Source organism: Amborella trichopoda, chromosome 10 (assembly GCF_054954075.1).
Source record: "Amborella trichopoda isolate Santa Cruz 75 chromosome 10, AtrichopodaSantaCruz75HAP2 v2.0, whole genome shotgun sequence".
Classification (NCBI taxonomy): Eukaryota; Viridiplantae; Streptophyta; class Magnoliopsida; order Amborellales; family Amborellaceae; genus Amborella; species Amborella trichopoda.
Genome location: NC_142345.1, coordinates 27035416 through 27054791, shown reverse-complemented (window position 1 = coordinate 27054791; position 19376 = coordinate 27035416). Strand labels below are relative to the sequence as shown.

The following is a 19376-nucleotide window of genomic DNA, read 5'->3' as shown; positions in this document are numbered from 1 at the left end:
TTAAATAATAAGCTCGGTTAGCTGCTCGACCGGCACTGGTGTTAAAAATGAACCCTCTTAATGTTTTGCTAATTGGGTAAATACAACAGAGTCAATAGTGCACTTCGCCACAATGTACAGTCTAGTGTGGTGCTAATATCCCTAAAATTTTTAAGATAGTTCTCTCTAAATTTTTTTTTTTTTTGTAAATTAAGACAATCTCTTTTAAAAACTTAAAATTTGAAATGTCTCTCTCTAAAAATTTTGAGATAGTTTTCCTTTTTAAAAAATTTATATACTTTCTCTCTCTAAAATTTGATATAGTTTCTCTCTACAATTTTGAGATATTTTCTCTCTCTAAAACATCTAATTTGAGATAATTTCTTTCTATAAAAATTTTAAGATATTTCTCTCTAAACAATTTTAAGTAATTTCTCTCTCTAAAATTTTAAGCTACTTTCTCTATCTAAAACTTAAAATTTGAGATAGTTTTTTTCTAAATTTTTTGAAATAGTTTCTCTCTAAAAACTTTTAAGTACTTTCTCACTCTAAAATTTGATATAGTTTCTCTCTCTAAAAAATTTAAGATACTTTCTCTCTCTAAAACTTAAATTTTGAGATACTTTTATCTCTAAAATTTTCATATAGTTTCTCTCTCTAAAATTTTAATATATTTTCTCTCTCTAAAATTTAAAATTTGAGATAGTTTCTCTATATAAAAACTTTTAAATAATTTCTCTCTCTAAAAATTTCAAGTACGTTTTCTATCTAAAATTTGATATAATTTCCCTTTCTAAAGTTTTAAGATATTTCTCTCTCAAAACCTTAAAATTTTAGATAGTTTCTCTCTCTAAATTTTGCAAGTAGTTTCTCCCTGTAATTTTGATATACTTTTTCTCTCTAAAAACTTAAAATTTGAGATAGTTTCTCTATCTAAATTTTTTAAAAAAGGATCTCTCTATAAAAATTTTAGGTATTTTCTCTATCTAAAATTTGATATAGTTTCTCTCTCTAAAGTTTTAATATATTCTCTCTCTAAAACTTAAAATTTGAGACAGTTTCTCTCTCTAAAAAATTTCAAGTAGTTTCTCTATCTAAAATTTGATATAGTTTTTAATCTTTTAACATGCTCTCTCTCCAAAACTTAAGATTTGAGATAATTTCTCTCTCTAAATGTTTTGAGATATTTATCTCTAAAAAGTTTTAAGTAGTTCCACTCTCTAAAATTTTAAGATAATTTTTCTCTCTAAAACTTATTATTTGAGATAGTTCTTCTATCTAAAATTTTAATATGATCTCTCTAAAACTTTAAATTTGATATAGTTTCTTTCCCTAAAAATTTGAGATAGTTTCGCTCTCTAAAAATTTGAGATAGCCTCTCTCTCTCTAAAAAAAATTCATATATTTTCTCTCTCTAAAAAATTTTGTATACTTACCCTCTCTAAAATTTGATATAGTTTCTCTCTCTAAAATTGAAATGTGTTTTCTCTCTCTAAAATTTGATATAGTTTCGCTCTCTAAAATTTTGATATTTTTATGTTTTTCAACAGCAAAATGGTCATTTTCATGAAATGTTAATTCCACCTATTTTGATGGAATTGAGATTTTCAAAATTTAGACTTAAAATGAGTATTTAGAAATCCCAGAGAAATCTCAATTCCAACGGAAATGTCAATTCTAAGCGAACCAAATATGATTGGCACAACTTTTTCAAGAAAAATGACTCCTAGAAATCTGAATCTAAAGAATCAAACGGAGCCGTAAGTTGTTTTTCCTATGTTCATTCATTGGAAAAGCAGTGCTTAAAACGAGCGACATTATATATGCTTTAGATAAATTTACACTAATATCCCCGAATTACTAATATTTAAATGATCTCCTTCGTATGTTCGTTATACATTCGTATTCATTTTTCTATTTTTTTGTTTCATTTTTTTCTGATTGTGCCTACTTCTCTGAAATTGAGTTTGATGTTTCGACAAAATTTGAACTTTCAAAGTCTGAATTGTATTTAACGAAATAAACCTTATATATGAGAATCAAAGTTGCGGCTCTGGGCAACTTCTAGCCTTGTACTAGACCTCAACTTGAAGTTATCAAACTTCATCCTGGACCTTGACGGTTTGAAGTTGTTGGGGAAATCTAGGAAACATAGAAAAACTTCTAGCCTTGTACTAGACCTCAACTTGAAGTTATCAAACTTCATCCTGGACCTTGACGGTTTGAAGTTGTTGGGGAAATCTAGGAAACGGAGAAAAAAAAAAAAGAAAAAAAAAAAGAAAAAAGAATAAGGGATATTTGGGGATATATTCACATGAATTTCCCTCTATAAATTAGGAAAGTAACTTGGGGCCGATTTTCAAATATCCCTATTGGAGAGAGATTTCTATTGAAAAAGACATTTTTTTGGGTAATTCAATAGGGGCGATACCTACTTGTTTTTTGAAATCATTAGTGGTTTTTTAATGTGTTCGGTGACAATAAAAACCTAAACCGTAGTAAGAACATTACTTCGATCCCAACCACATGCCATTTAAGTATGTAAATTTTGGTGTTTTATTACGGAGTGAATAAGAAATTTATGATGCTTAGCAGTTGAGTGCCTATAACATATGCTCTCGGGAGAACATACTGTACATTAACTCAGACAAAACATACACTTTTGATTATTATTTTTTTTGAACTAGATAATTGCTTTTAAAAATATATATATTTTAAATACTTCAATATTTAGATATTGCCTTGCAAAATTGGTCACTACTCTCTAGAAGTTGCAGGTCCTGAAAAATACTCCTAACTTGAATTTTACCCAAGGGAGCAAATTAATAGTATACTCCTATAACAGCAGCATATATTTTGGCTCTACATTATAGCCGTGGGGATATTTATAGACTAGGGTTACATTCATCCACTCGGGAACTAAAAAGACTCGGAAACTTGGCTATTTTTTGTTGAAAAAAATGCTAGTATAAACACCTAATTCCACTTAAAATTGCACAACCTTCGGTATAGAAGCGTGTATAGAAGCGTGCTGTGCTTAAAAGTCCAATTCTAAAGTTGGCATTTTGGCGCTTATATACATAACACCTATATCCATGTCCATAGGCAGAATCAATGAAACCCAAAACCCCAAAACAGAATATCAAAGAAACAATGTTTTTCATCTTAAACACATGAGAAAAGACCAATGAGCATTTACAATGTGCTTCCAAGCAGTACTTTTCATCTAAGATCGTATAGCTATCGAAAACATGGGAAAGGACAAAATCGTGCATACAGTGTATTCCCCCAGAGCACAGTGTAACATGGGGAAGCCATAAAATAGCCGGCAGCTGGTTCAATAGGCTAATCCAGTTTCTAGAACACTGGTGCTATCAATTCTCAGTCAATGTTCATGTCTTCAACAGCCCTGCGCACCCCTCTTTCTCTGTCTCCCCCCCTTCGTATTACTCTGTCTGCTTCCTTTTGCGCCTTTCTTATTGAAGTCAATAACTGCCTTATCAAATGTGCCCCTCACATGTTGGCACATGGACATCCGATCCTGGAGGGCATCTTTGACCACATCTTTGGCAGGGTCACCTATCATAGTGTCCATGAGAGAGAAACTTTAAAACCACAGCAACATTAACTTTTTGTGTATTTGTGCTTTTCTGTCAATGGAATCAATCATCGATAAAAAAAAAATAGCAGCACGGAACAATATATGGAAAGATGGAAAGAAACCAAAGATTACCAAGTAACCAAAAGATTACACCAAATGGAAAGCAAGAAAAAGCAACATTAAATGATCAACATGGCCAACATGACCAAAAATTGATTTGCTAATAAAATAACAGAGGGAGAGAAAACAGTTATTTCAGTTGTTTGAACTCGTATATTCACACGATTTTCAGATGGATGGTGAATGCTGTATCCACAAAATGATGTCCATGGACTGGAAAGAACACAAAATCTCTCTCTCTCTCTCTCTCTCTCTCTCTCTCTCTCTCTCTCTCTCTCTCTCTCTCTCTCTCTCTCTCTCTCTCTCTCTCTCTCTCTCTCATCATTTAGGTTAGGAAAGGTATTATCATCAAGTTCTTTAAGTGTTCCCTTGAATTTTTCTGGTGCTCCTTGAGAGTTCCATATAGTATGGTTTTTTGTCAACAGTGTGCATCTAGTATCTCCTGTCCAACTTCTCCTTTTGTGCAAACTAAGATGCACATGAATCGCAACCCCTTTTTCTTAGGTTGGAACAAGAATAGGTTGTGCATGGAACTCGTTAAGATGTAGTTTCCTTACTATGTATTGTGTGATCTATGTCTTCAAAGACTCTAGGCTGGGATGTTGAAGAATGTGTGGAGAGAGGGGTGTCAGTAGATCAGTGGCAAAGAAGAGACTCCTTTCCCAAGGAGAAAGTGAAGCATTAGTGATGGTGGTGGATTCTAATCAACTCCACAAACATCCACCCACACACACATACACGCGTGCGCACACACACAGACCCAAATGGATCAGAATGAATTATCTTGGCATTTGAGATATCCTCTCTTAAAAGAGTTGACTAGGAGATGTCCTTGGGCTGGAAAAGAATGCAAAATTAGAATGCACCACTTGGTGAAAGAGGGAGCTAGTTTGCAAGTACAAGATCAAGCCAGGGCCGACTCCTTTTTTGCACAGGACCTTCGGCACAGCCCTTCTACATAGCATATTAGTTGGCAATTTTAGGTCTCCTATATCTTTTGCAATTTTTTGAAAGCTTCTTATAAATCTTCTAAACCGGGCGGAACCTATAAGTGCCCTTTTTGTATATGATACGCTAACTGTTTTTTACCGGTCCACCCCTAGCGGGTGAAAGAGGACATACAAATTCTTGTACACAAAATTCCAGGAATGCAATGTTAACTTCCTCTCAAAAAAAAATTAGAATGCAACACAAAATTACAATAGAAATGAAAGAGAAAATAAAGAGATCATACAAGGGGAAGAAATGATGTAAAAGAAGACCCTTGTATTTCTGGGGCTTTAATTATAATTCACATCTAATTCACATCTCTCTCTCTCTCTCTCTCTCTCTCTCTCTCTCTCTCTCTCTCTCTCTCTCTCACATATCATTTAGGTTAGAAAAGGCATTATTCGTCATGTTCTTTAAGTGTTCCCTTGAAATGTTCTGGTGCTCCTTGAGAGTTCCATAAAGTGTGGTTTTTTGTCAGCTGTGTGTGTCCAGTATCTCATGTCCGACTTCTCCTTTTGGGCCAACTAAGATGCACATGAATCTCAGCCCCCTTTTCTTAGGTTGGAACAAGAATAGGCTGTGCTTGGAACTCATTAGGATGTAGTTTCCTTACTATATATGCTGCAATCTATGTCATCAAAGACTCTAGGCTGGGATGGTGAAGAATGTGTGGAGAGACGGGTGATCAGCAGATCAGTGGCAAAGGGGAGACTCCGCTCCCAAGGAGAAATTGCAGCATTAGTGATGGTGATGGATTCTTATAAATTCCACAAACAACAGCCACCCACACACACACACACACACAGATAGAGATAGAGATAGAGACAGAGATTAGAACAAATGATCTTGACATTTGAGATATCTTCTCTTAAAAGGGATGACTAGGAGATAGGGTTGCATCTTAAATGGATCATTCTTCTTCAATTTTTGGGAGCTGCAAGTTAGTTCAAGTGGAAGGACTTAAAAGGGCAAGGGGTACGCCAAAAGGACGTCATTGGAAGTAGTTCGGAAAGATATGGGGACTTATGGCCTCACTAAGGGTATTGCTTTTAATAGAGCAGAATGGCAGATCAATATTGGTGTAGCCGCTAATTAATTGGGAAAAAGCTAGGATGACGATGATGATGATACAAACAGTAGATGGTTTTTCTAGAGATTGAGATTGGTTGAGCAAAACATGGATCCAAATCGAGAGCTTTGACTTTCTACGATTCACAACAAATAAGTAGATCACAGCAAAGGCTAACAATATGAAACAGAACAACCAATTCAATGTGAAATGAAGATTGTATTAGAACAATAAGAAGAACAATATCATACTATAACAAAATGAATTATGGAAAAACCTTACTCACTGGGGCCATCACCATCCATTGAAGTGACAAACAATGATGCAAAGAAGATGCGAACCACCACAACAGGATACGATCCTGGAACAGGACCCACTCCCTTCATCACCATTCCTTTCGACGGATGGTGGTGAGCCATTGCAGGTCCATTGAATTAACTACGTACATAGAAATAAATTATGAGTACTCACTCCTGATTTAAGACAAATCTAACCGCATTTCCAAGGGCGTGATCCTCATCCGTCAGAGAATGTAGAAGAGTTCGGGCTTTCAAGGGACCCTGATTCCATTTTGACAATTGTTCCGGCTTGCAAAGACATAGAAGTGGGAATAGTATCAGGCTAATTGCCAATAATGGTAAACCAACAGAGCCCAAATGAAGATCATGGCTTAACCCATCTGAATACCAATGGCAGAAATGTTGTTTCAAGAGAAAGATTCTACTACATAAGACTAGAATTCAGTGTTCTACTTGTGGGAAACTATACTACAATCTAATGGACCATGTAAAAACCAGAGTTCACTATGCGATTGTTGTCCATTGAAATAACACACACACACACAGCGTATTGCACCACCACTGTCCCTTGAAATAACACAGAGGGAGAGAGTGTTTATTGCACCATCTCTGTTCCTTGAAGAAAGACACACACGAACGCATGTGCGAGCACACACACACAAAGAGAGAGAGAGAACACCACAGACGAAGAGAGCGTTTATTGTGCCATCACCGTTCCTTGCAATAACACGCACGCACACACACAGAATATTGTGCGATCACTGTCCCTTGAAATGAGAGAGAGAGAGAGAGACAAGACAAGACCCCCACTCTCTCCATTGCCACTCATCATTCTAATGATAGTTATGGCCCTATTGATAAAGGTGTGATTTCATAGTCCATTGGTTCAGTTTCGCTTCTATTTTTGTCATAACAGTAGTAAGGTAAGAATGGCCCTGATGCAACCCATGCCAAATCTTTTTTCACTCAGTCGCTAAAAAGAGTTGTTACAATACTCATAATTTTTAAAACAGTAACATGCAAGGAAGCAAGTTCACAAACTAAAATCTATAGTGTGGATGGACAAAAAACACAAATTTATACAAAACACACTCATTGTTTAACTAGTTAACACAAACTGTTATGATTTTGAAAATTGCAATATGCAAGAGATGTTCAGATTTAAACTTGTAGCGTGACAAAATAGAGGAAAATGCAAAAGAAAATTATAAAGATCTATTTTGCATGTTTTTAACAAGAGTTGGTGTGATTTGCAAAATAATTGTGGAGAAAAAATATTCACAAATTAAAAATGTAGTACAAATTACAAATTGTTGCATACAAATTTCACATCCATAGATGATTATAGCACAACCAACTCATAGGATGGCGCACACTTCTAATTCCTTAAATTTAAGTTATGCATGATGCACTCGAAATAAGAAACAAATGATAATTTCAAAAAGAAACTGAAATTATTGAGTTGAGGAAAATGTATATACATACAATACGGATCCAAAGACTAGGAAATTACTATACATTGCATATATAGTACATCGAAGATGCAGTAGGTGTCATGGTTACTACAGAATAAAGCAACAATAATTGAACATCAGGCCCTCATATATTAAATCTAACAATAATCCAAAGCTTCATCATCATCACTGTCATTGTCAATGCCCTTTCCCAACTAATTAGGATCCCTACACGAATCATGCTCCACCATTCTACTCTGTTAAGGGCCATACCCTCAGTGAGGCCATAAACCCCTATACATTTTCTCACTACTTCCAACCATGTCCTTTTGGGCCTATTCCTTGCCTTTTTTTAACCTTCCACTACCTCCTAACAAGTGTTGTATTGGGTTTGTGCCACACATGGCCATCCCACCTAAGTCTACTCTCTTTTATCTTATCGCCTATTGGTACCACACCTAAATTTTCCCAAATGTATTCATTTTGGATTCAATCCCTTGTTGTCTTGCTATTCATCCATCTCAACATCCTCATCTCCACTACACTCATTCTATAGGTCTATTGTTTTTTGACTGCCCAACATTCTGCCCCATAGAGTAAAGTTGGTCTCACAGTTGCCCTATAGAACTGGCCATTTAGCTTCATTGGTATGTGGCGATCACATAAAATTCCAATAGCACATCTCCACTTCGCCCACCCAGCTCTAATTTTATGTGCGACATCTTCCACAATCTCTCCAAGATAATCCAAAGCTTACAACACAAATAGTCAGGGAAATACTCTAGAAAGTGAAATATTAGAAGAGAAAAAAATATTAGAGAAAGATCAACAACAGTTAAAAGAGAGCAAATCACTAGAAGTTGAAACAAAATCTATAAGAGGTTAGGATTTTGAGTTTTTGACCTATAACCTTGTCCCCCAGCTCCACTAAAGAGAGAAACATAGAGAGAGAGCAAAGCGGAAGGAAAACTTTGGAGAAAGTTAAAAAAAGGCTAACCTGCTGTCAAATGAACCGTTTAGCTCGATGGGAAGCTTCAATGGAGTCTCTGAACAGGAATCAAAGGGCTTCTTTTTTTTAACCAATGACCTCTGATTTACAGCCCAATTTTGACACAGCAATAGGGTCGTGCTTGGATTTTATACAGGTCTTCTTTAATAAATCAAGGTTTGACGAACTAGTCTTGCAGACAAGCTTGGATTAGATTAGGGTTACTCTGAGAAATTGAGATTTGAGCGCGCTCATGGAACTAGTTTTGGAAAACTGGTCCGAAATAAGGGTTTAACAATCGGAGTTTAGGGGACCCTTTAAAACCACGAACCGAGTCAGAATCGTCCTACAGTGAACTAATTCGGATGGATTAAATCAGTGGGAGATAAAAAAGGAAAACTGAAAATCTACAAAGAAAAAAAAGAAGAATATCTTTTAATGGAATAAGTTTATAATAGCCTGTTTGATAACTGGAAGCAAGTTCATGAACTGTAAATTGGAAGTTCCTCATGAACTGTAAATTGGAAGTTCCTCATGAACTGTAAATTAGAAGTTCATTTAGAAGTTCCTAGTTTCTGTGTTTGATAACCTACCTGGGAAGTTAAGAAGTTACTAGTTTCTATGTTTGATAGCCTCCTGAGAAGTCAAACTTGCCATCATAATGGGTAAACAACTACACCCACAAAATCTGCCAACCTCAAAGCAAGAACTATCTCTTACAAGAACTAGTGATATTGGCAGGAGAGCCCTCAATGAATAGCTGACCCAATTAAAAATCTTGCACTCATCAGTAGGCCAAGCATTTTTGCACAGGCTTTGAGTTGCCTATCAAATTGGATCAAAGATAACTTTAAGAATACTTACCAAAATTATTGCCTATCCCTAGGGTCTGATAACCAATTGGGTGATCAAAGCATGACAATAAAGCCGTTCCATAGGCCCACACAATGCATCTTTCTGTTCACCCTACATTTTCAGATGCAATTGCATCTTGAAGGGCACATGGGTCCCATAGTTACAACTGGGGACAACATTGGAACCACCACTTCATTATACATGCATCATATTTCCAGATGCAGTCAACCATTGTTCACTGATAATGATGGTACTAAGTATCCCATACATGAAAATAAACAAGACACAAGATCCATCACAATCATATATACAAGCACAAAGTACAAGCCAAAACCAATCTAAAGGGTATGCACCACGCCAATAGGAGCAGCACCAACAAAAATAACGGATAGGCATCCAAAGTCCTGCCAAAAAGATAGAAAAGCACAAAACTGTATAAAGAGTTTCTCACACTTAAACAACATGAGGATCAAGTTTACAACAACCACATATCCATGAAATTCTTCATCAAGACAGAAAGAATGGGGAAAATTTTAAATAGAGAACAGACTAACAGAGTCATCGCAACCCAAAAGTCTTTGGCTAAGACTGCCATTATCACCCACCATCCAAGCAATAAACTCAAGTAAAGCATAGAAATACTGCGCACGAACATATTGAACATTAATCCAAGAAATAGAATCAATAATATTAATTGGCAACAATATATGATGATCCATAATTTTCAACAACAGAATACTAGGAACTAATCAACAAATGGGGCTAAGAAAAACACGAGATAGAACTAAATGAATTCCAGACCAACATCAACCTAAATGAAAATGATCCTTTTACATATCACCAGATTTACATTCTGAGAAGGAAACTAACTAACGCCAAAATAAAGACTGAAACTTTACCACAACCACACAATGACATTGAATCCCCTTATCCTCTAGAAGAAAATACATACAAATACAACGAACCAAATACTTAGTTCATGGCCTAAAAACTTATTTTGGACAAAGATTTCTTATTCTAAAAGAAAGTTTTTAGGCCCCTGGTTTTCCCTCTTTACTATTCCATTGGCCGGTTTCAAAATTTGCCTTACGAAATATACAATTATACACGTTTGAAAAGAAGTCCCTACCCCAGGATTAAGTTCCCGGGGATTGATTACTTGCGCGGAATGGAAATAATATTTCTAATTTCACCTCAAGGGCTGAAACCAAAAAACGAAAAACGAAAAAGCGAAACCTTGGTCCCTCTCACAAAACTGGCAAAACCTTGCATTTCACAAACCCGTCGCTTCTCACAAAGCCCTGCCTTCTCTCACAAAGCCTCCCTCGCCACTCTCTCTCAACCCTCTGCGTCCTCTCACACAGACCCACAAGCTTTCATCTTCTTCAAGCGAGGATCTATTTGCAAGCTTTCATCTTCTTCACCCATGCAACTTTCGGAGAAAGCTTGGTAACGCTCTCCTGGAGCCCATCTTCACTGCAAACTAAGGTAAGCTCTAACCCTTCGAACCGAGGTTATAGGTTTGCTAACTGCACTAGAGCAAGTTATAGAGAGATGCCATTAATGCTGTGAGTTGTTGAATGGTTTCAACGACCAGGAAAATGACTCCCATTTTAATCCCCACAACGCATTTGCAATGCCCCTTAAGTTCCCCATCCAACCATCTCTCTCTCTAAAAACAAGCAAACTCTCTCTGATTGTTATTCACCTGCAAATTCCTTGCCTCTCAGCTAATATCTCCCTTCTTTGTATACATAATTTTCAGAGCTTGTATACTTTGTTATATGGAAAGTGCTCTACTGGTTTTGGATGAATTAGGGATTGGGATCTGGGAAATAGGGCCCGGTGGTCCGGGTCCTTAACTTTAAGGGGATTAGGGTTTAAGGTTTTAGAGGTTTATCTTTTTAGCGATTTCATTGTGGTGTTTTAGCATAAACTTCTCGGTGATTTCAGAGCTGATTTTAGGGATTGCATACTGATTTTTTAGATAAATCTATTTGAAATTTATTGGATTTCTTGATGAATTAGGATTAAGTGGTTGTAAAGATTTTGTTTTTTTTCTTTTTTCCCCTTGAATTTTCAAGAAATAAGTTGACATTGCTCGAAAAAAAATGTAAGAAAATCATAAAGTTTAAATTCATTGCTGAAATTTATATTTTTGGACATTATGATGGTGTGATTTTTCCATTTTTATTGCTCTATTTTGGATGTAAATTTTGCCACCCATGCTTTCATTTATGCCACTCAATATATGGATAGATAAATTGATAGATTGAGATACCTGGCAATTTGATTTTTCCCACAGTTTTGGGTAGTTGATTAGGATCAAAATAATGGTTATCGTTCTTTTCCTTCAATTTTTTTTGTTTACGAGATGTTTTATGTATATTTTTCTCTATTGAGCCCAATAAAGAATCTTCATGACATGCTTCAATTGGATGAATGGAGTTCCTTTATCTAGTGTGATTTACTAGTCTGTAATCAATGTTTTATATGCTTTTCTGCACGAAAAGAATTTGGGCCACAATTGCATTCGGCTGATTGGGAATGTTGTATTTAGGTTTTGATGTTCAATTTCCTACCTTACTGCAATTAGTTTGTAGAATACTGCTGTCATGTATATACAATTTAGATCCCCTCTTTTTTGCCATATGGCACTTCTCTCTCATTATTCTGTATTTCATAAGACGTTGTTCGTGGTAACCTTTTGACATGGATATATACTTAAATCTTTTCTGGTGTACTGTTGTGGTTGCAATTTTAATTATTGGTTACATGGTTATATGAACAAATTTAAATCTTGACTGTGCATTATGTAAAAAATGCATTAGATGGGGTTGTAGCAAGAAAATCTTATTCATTCAAAATATGCATTTTGCATATCAAATCAATGAAATACATAATGAATGGTTAAGACAGATAGTTTCCAACTTTCCCAATACTAAACGGGTGAAAATACTAACACCACAACTTATCAAAGGTTCCCAGCTTTTAGGCTACTGATTTTGACTTTCCCTCCTAGATTTCAAGAAAGTTAGCAGCTGGGATTTTCCCAAGGAATCTGCAAAGAAAGTTATCAAAATGCAACCTTTGTGATTTTTGAAGTTGATCATCATGGACCTATTAGGTATATATGCCTCATTATGGACTTCATAGGCAATGTTCAAAAAGACGGATTCGGGTCGGGTGGGCGCCCAGAGGCAGGGTGCCCTCATGAAAATCAACCCCCCCCCACCCCCCAAACATCGTCCAAATAAGAAAAAAATTCAAATTGATCACAAAAAAAACAAAAATCAATCTTTTAACAACAAACATATAAATATATCATAAAAGAAAAAAAAAAAAAAAAAAGGAGTAAAAGAAAAAACACGTTATTCATAACATAATATGTTGTAGCAAAATAAAATCAAAACTCTCTTTCAAATATGATAATATCAAAATCAAATCGATGTTGGTGCAAACCTCGTCTATTGCGTTGCCAAAAGTTCTCAAAATCAACTACTAGAAGCGCTCCAAATCTACCCACGAACTATTGCCTTTGTTTTGGGAAGAAATCGGAAAAATAAAAAATTTATCGATCTTTCGATAAATCACAGAAGATTGGTTTTTGAGGGGTTTTTCTCACCCTAAAGACCACGGATTTTCTATTGGGGGTTTGGAATACCCCCTAAAATAGTTTTCCCCTCCTTTTTAGGGGAAAAAAGTATATTTTTTACCCTCACCAAGGGTTGTTTTTCCGCCCGGCCGCAAGTTGTCACTGGGCGGCACCTAAGCGGGCGCCCAAAAAATAGAGCCTAGGTGGGTGCCCAGAAACAGGGTGCATAATGACCCCACCTAGACTGCATGTAGGTGTTTTTAAATTTTTTTCGCCTAGGCGGTTTGGCGGCCGAATTTTCGAACATTGTTTATAGGCATGTGATGGACTTTCATGGACGTAATAGGTCTGTGAGGCCTTAGGCACCCATCTGGGTGCCTTGTGGAGCACCCAACTGAGTGTTTGGGGCCGTCATGTGCCTAATAGGTCTACGGAGGTTATTTTGGATATTAAAAATAAAATTGTGAAAAAATAGGTGTGGCAGTAAATTCCAAAAAATGTTGTTAATTGTTAAGAAACAGGGGGATATTTTTTATAACAAAAAGTAGTCTATAAGCCGAGGGCCGCATTTCTACATTTGCGTCCCCAAGGTATCAAACATCTATGTTTAATATGGATATAAAGTTGTGGTCCCTCCTAAAAGAATAAACAGGGGAATATTTTTATAACAAAAAGTAGTCTACGAGCCCGGGGACGCATTTCTACATTTGCGCCCCCAAGGTATCAAACATCTATGTTTAATATGGATATAAAGTTGTAGTCCCTCCTAAAAGAATAAAATCTAACGGTTCAAAATTTTTGTCCCCAAAGTTATCTTTTTAGCTTTTAATTTTTTTTACCTATTAATGATCTCTCCATGTTAGAGACTATGCATATCCAAAAAATTAGGTTTAAATTCTATCCAAAAAATATATCAAAAAAAGGGGCCGCACATATGAGTCATAGGACTCATAGAAACGTTGTCCTTTTGATAATGTCCTTTCTAAATATAAAAAAGGGTGTGGTTTGCAATTTTGCATAGGGTTGCAACTTTAACCAATCAAAAAATAAGGCGTGCCTACAAATTTTATGTAATATTTAGTATCAAAACTTCTTAGAATGCTAACAATGGTTTAAAAATCTATTTCATCTTTAATTATAAATTTTTAAACTCCAAAAATGTTTCAAATCAAATAGATCTATAAACACATGAAAATCTTGAAAATAGACAGACTAAATAATGTGTTGCCAGATGTACTATTGTTGGGAGTAAAAATCTTCTTTTTTATTTTATTTCCATGCAGCTCGATGTCGAAATGATCAATTAAAGGGTTTCCCAACATCAAAACGGTATTTTTTGATGATTTTTTAAGGTTGCACTTGATTCTACCGTTTGAGGTTGCAACCTTATGGGTGTGTTTAATAACAAGAAGTTGCTCAAGTGAGAAGTTACCTATTAAAATTATTGTTCTTCCTATGCGTTTGATAAAAAAGGGACGGCAACGAGAGAAGTTCTACTTTACTGTTCATGTTTTATTTTTTATACGTAAAAAAAAGTTCCGACAAAAAGGTCGGAACTTGAAAATGGAAGTTTATAAAAACTTTTTTTTTTTGAGAAGGAAGTTTATAAAAACTTTTGTCCCCGATAAAAAATGCCTCCTCCACCATTGAGAAGCAGTACGCACAGAGCCCCCTCTCCACCATCTCTCACACCGATTTTTATCAAGAGCCCTCCTAGCCATTGAGAAGCGGTGGACAGAGATTTTCATCAATAGGTCGAGCTCCATTGTTCCTGGGTTTTTTCGGTTCACCAACCTCCCATCTGCCATTAACATCAGAGCCCCAGGTATGCTTCTCCTTTTTTGCTGTAAACCTATTTCTCTTGCTAGGGTTTTGTTGGCTCTTCAATCTTTGAATTTTTTCCCTTGACTTTCGAGATATGTTTATTAATGGATATGTTTTTGCCAATTTATGTGATTTTGGGCTGGTTTTGGAGAAGTCATGAGATTTGTGGCATTTTAGTTAAGATTTTTTTGGGGATTTTCTGTTATTATAACTTTATAAGTATATTTATGACATTCTTCTTGGAGATATCTTGTCTGATGCTTTGTAATATCTGTGATGTCTTCCTCATCGAAGAACACAGTGTTGTGCTGGATTATCTGTGTGCTCAATAATTTGTCGCTCTATTCTCGTGGAGTGAAGAGTGAGGTTGCATGATTTCAATATAGTTATTGAGAGAGAGGGGTTTGACTGAACCAAGTTTTCTATGAATAACAGTTCCAGAGATGGGGTGACATGATCTCAATAAGTTTTCAATGAATAACAGTTCCAGAGATGAATAGACTGCATCATTTTAGTATGGCTTGATTCCTTGTTTCCTTTGTGAATAGACTGAACCAAGTATTTGGTTCGTTGTATTTGTATGTATTTTCTTCTAGAGGATAAGGGGATTCAATGTCATTGTGTGGTTGTGGTAAAGTTTCACTCTTTTATTTTGGCGTTAGTTATTTTCTTTCTCAGAATGTAAATATGGTGATATGTAAATGGTTTCATCTTCATTTAGGTTGACGTTGGTTTGGACTTCATTTAGTTCTATCGCGTGTTTTTCTAAGCCCCATTTGTTGATTGGTTCCTAGTGTTCTGTTGTTGATATTTATAGATCATCATATATTGTTGTCGATCAATATTATTGATTCTATTTCTTGGATTAATGTTCAATATGTTGGTGTGAAGTATTTCTATGCTTTACTTGAGTTTATTGCTTGGATGATGGTTGATAATGCAGTCTTAGTTGATAATGCAGTCTTAGCCAAAGACTTTTGGGTTGCGATGGCTCTGTTAGTCTGTTCTCTATTTAAAATTTTCCCCATTCTTTCTGTCCTGATGGATAATTTCATGGTTATGTGGTTGTTGTAAACTTGATCCTCAGGTTGTTTGAGTGTGAGAATTTCTAGAAACTCTTTATACAGTTTTGTGCTTTTTCTTTCTTTTTGGCAAGACTTTGGATGGCTATCCATTATTTTTGTTGGTGCTGCTCCTATTGGCGTGGTGCATACCCTTTAGATTGGTTTTCGCATGTACTTTGTGCTTGTATATATGATTGTGATGGATCTTGTGTCTTGTTTATTTTCATGTATGGGATACTTAGTACCATCATTATCAGTGAACAATGGTTGACTGCATCTAAAAATATGATGCATGAATAATGAAGTGGTGGTTCCAATGTTGTCCTTGCTTTGAGCTTGGCAGAATTTGTGGGTGAAGTTGTTTACCCATTATGATGGCAAGTTTAACTAAACATAGAAACCAAGAACTTGAGGTTATCAAACACAGAAACCAGGAACTTCTTAGGATCTGTTTGACAACTGGAAGCAAGCTCATGAACTGTAAATTGGAAGTTCATGGAGAACTGTAAATTGGAAGTTCATGAAGAACTGTAAATTAGAAGTTACTTAAGAAGTTCCTGGTTTCTGTGTTTGATAACCTCCCTGGGAAGTTAAGAAGTTTCTGGTTTCTGTGTTTGATAACCTCCTGGGAAGTTAAGAAGTTCCTAGTTTGGTCCCAACCAATTATATTCATGAACCCATAAGCATTATTCATTAAAAATAGAAAGGTAACAAAAGGAGCATGGTAACTACAACATTCATTATTGGAGCTAAGTAACACTGAACAAACCCAAAAATAAAAAATAACAAAAAGGTAAGTAAGATTATTCTTAATTCCAGTAAGGTTCAGCATTTTATTTACAAACCCACGTCATAGTTGTGTATCATAGAAAAAATATATTAGATTTCATGAGCCCACATCATAGTTATATATCAAAGCAATTTCAAAAAAAAAAATAGCAAAGCAATTTCAATAAATACTTGGAACACATGAAACCATTGAGTGAAGAACAAATTCAAGAATGAAAACAAGCAAGCTAGTAAGCAATAGCAACTAAACTTCACAGGTTTTCAGAAAATCATGAATTCTGACTAATTAGAATCATGAATCGTGACTAATGAGAATCAAAAGAGAACTATGGAAGAGAATCAATAATTGTGAACAAAGTACCACAATGAATTTTAGTAATCATTGGAAGCTCAAAGTACAATCCAGTAACCAAGTTCTACAACAGCGAGAATGCATAATTGTTTAGCATTTGACCACAATTCAAAGATCAGAATAAGAATGCATTGATCACAATTCAACATGTTGAACTTTTTAGCATTTAGCACACAAAAGTTCCCCAAGGATGCATAAAAGACAATATTGGAAATGCACATGCTCAACCAGAAATATAACCACCCTGTACTATTGAACCATAAATAAAGCATAACAAAAGAGAGCATAATATTCTCAATAACTCATCAATAATTTTCTAAAGGGCATTGAAAAGGTTAATGAATGAATTGAATTGCCATCCAAACAAAATCCGAGCAATTTCTCAAAAAAGGATGTGACATGGATTAGTTAAACAGAAATACAGAAAAAACGACAAACATTTTAATTAGCCATGAAAGTAAAGTTGATCACTTCGGAAATTAGTGTTCAATAAGAGCACTGAAACAAAATCTTCATTTATTATGAACCCGAAACCACCTTCCAATTTCCAAATTTGACTATGACCATTGCCAGAAACTAAAGTTTCTTGACAGAAGTCCTACAAAACTAAAACCAATAACACTCATTTGATGTGAATAGTCTTTGAAAAATAACATATGGGTGTCAAATTTCTTTTCTCTCTTGGTGTCATGGCATGGACAATAGTCCCTGTGCTTGGTATCACAGAACTCGAAGAAGTTGGGGATGGTGGTCTCATAGTCTGATAGGTTTGGGATCAGAGTGGTGGTGTTCAAAGCCCATAAAGGGTCCAGATTGGTGAAGACTAAGGAGATCCAGCCTTACACCATTACCAAAACAATCTGCAGTTGAATTGGAGAATGAGTTTAAGAGAAGAGAATATGGTTTTTTGTGGAGATTTGAACCAAGCAAGTAGGAGAAGAGGTAGAGGAGAGAGATACAGGAAAATATCAACTACCCAAGCTAATCAAAACTACTTTTTTGACGGATTACCCAAGCTAATCTGAAAATCTGAACCAAGTCTTTTTTTTTTTCTAATCCTCTTTTTCAAATAAACTATTTTTGGACTGGCTTCTCAATATTCAATTTGGAGCTCCAAAAGATTTAAATCTTTTGCATTTGTCCAAAATTGAGTTTGATTCAATTTTTTCAATTTTTTATGAGATTGTTTCCATAATAAAAACAATATAACAAATTTTAAGGTTTGCATGAACTAGGGTGAGGCTAATGTAGCAATCTCACAGTGAATCAAGCTAATCAAAATTACAGCAGTCTGGAATGAAGTATACTGATCCCAACAAGAACCCAAACTATCAAATGATCGTGCATCCATAATCTTATCATGCAGACAACCAACAAGCTCTCTAATATCTTATCATGCAGACAACCAACAAGCTCTCTAATATCATATCATGCAGACAACCAACAAGCACCCTAATACGGATAGATTGTCAGGGAACTTGATGTCAAGCACTCAAAACAATCAGTTAACCTGAATCTAGATTTACAACATAGAAAAATCACGAAATAAAGCTTTTGCATTGCCTTAGAACTCGATTTACAAATTAGAAAGCTATTAAACCAATTTAATACTACATTCAACATAGGAAATTATACAAAAATAACTTGATTTAACCCTAGAAATGTTTTTATAGGGTTTCCTCCAAAAAAACCCTGAGAACAATGTTTTTAACAGAGAAATTCGAAATTAGCAAGAAAAAAAGAAGAAAGAATTGCAAAATCAACAGAGAACTCACTGATTGGAAGTATTTGTTGAGGTTGCAAGGCCACGAATAGTACTGGACGAGAGGCTGCTTTTACTGGAGAAGAGAGAGAGAGAGAGAGAAAGAGAACTTTTGCAGTGGATTGCAAAGACAGGGGTGGGTGAGCGGCTGAGTAAACCCTAGGGCACAATTTTATCGGGGGAAGTTTTGATATGAACTTACTTTTTCAATTCTAGAAAGCAATTTTCTGTTATCAAACACTAAACAACATGTGGATCAAAGTATATTACTTTGATAGTACTAAGGAACATATTAAAATATAGCATGCCACAACCCCTACTTCATGTGGCACGTTTTGTTCGCATGAAAATATGTTGGTGCACGTGGCATACCGATGCATTCGTATGTATAATGGTAAGGTTGCACCTTCAAATTTTATGATGGTATATAATTTTAATGGAAAATATTTTTAGAATTATCTTAAAATTTATTTTTCTATCTAACTATAAAATTTTAAATTTTAAAAATAGTTAAAATCAAATAAATCTATAAACATATGAAAGTCTTGAAAATAGACGGTGTAGATAATATATTGTAAAATGTACTATTTTTAAGACTTAAAATCTTTTTATTTTTCATGGTCCTATATTTTAAT

At 35.2% G+C, this 19376-nt stretch overlaps 3 long non-coding RNA genes across 4 annotated transcripts; 1 reads left to right on the top strand and 2 right to left on the bottom strand.

The window, feature by feature from the left end:
• Positions 1 to 3096: 3096 nt before the first annotated feature.
• On the bottom strand, positions 3097 to 10706 carry LOC110006416 (uncharacterized). The gene is made up of 2 exons (XR_016042573.1): positions 10592 to 10706; positions 3097 to 3558 (listed from the first exon to the last, which is right to left on the bottom strand). It is a non-coding gene; the product is annotated as an uncharacterized LOC110006416 (long non-coding RNA).
• Positions 10707 to 14608: 3902 nt separating this feature from the next.
• On the top strand, positions 14609 to 15515 carry LOC110006417 (uncharacterized). 2 transcript variants are annotated; one of them, XR_002279371.2, is made up of 2 exons: positions 14609 to 14775; positions 15069 to 15515. It is a non-coding gene; the product is annotated as an uncharacterized LOC110006417 (long non-coding RNA). The 2 variants fall into 2 exon arrangements; XR_002279372.2 differs by having other exon boundaries at positions 14639 to 14775; positions 15210 to 15515.
• A 1964-nt stretch (positions 15516 to 17479) lies between these two features.
• LOC110006418 (uncharacterized) lies at positions 17480 to 19014 on the bottom strand. The gene is made up of 2 exons (XR_002279373.2): positions 18755 to 19014; positions 17480 to 17839 (listed from the first exon to the last, which is right to left on the bottom strand). It is a non-coding gene; the product is annotated as an uncharacterized LOC110006418 (long non-coding RNA).
• Positions 19015 to 19376: the final 362 nt, after the last annotated feature.